Raw genomic sequence first — 416 nt, forward strand, 5'->3', positions numbered from 1 at the left:
TTAAAGAGGCATCTCATGAGTGACACTACTAAAACAGTTACCATTAATATTTTATTATTTAATCAGCAGACTCAATATCAGATTGGACACATGGAAAGAAAAAAAAAACATCAAGGAGACACTAAATGAGCCGATCCTCTAAACACAGAGAGAAAATGCATAATGTATAAAAACAACGTTAAAAAAATCTTTAAACAATATTTCTTGAATTATTCGAGTTGGTGTTCGGCGACTTTCAAAAAACATTTATATCTTTCGGCACGTAGTCTCTTAGGGAGAAATTTGCCGGGTAAAAATGTCCGCGGCTCTATAGTAAGTCGGAAAGGATTGCGCGAAAATTGTCCAAGGAAATTGTCTTTAGGACAATATCAAAATATAAGTTTATCTCAATTGGACAAAAAAAAAAATAATAATGT

Source organism: Penaeus monodon, chromosome 20 (assembly GCF_015228065.2).
Source record: "Penaeus monodon isolate SGIC_2016 chromosome 20, NSTDA_Pmon_1, whole genome shotgun sequence".
Taxonomy (NCBI): Eukaryota; Metazoa; Arthropoda; class Malacostraca; order Decapoda; family Penaeidae; genus Penaeus; species Penaeus monodon.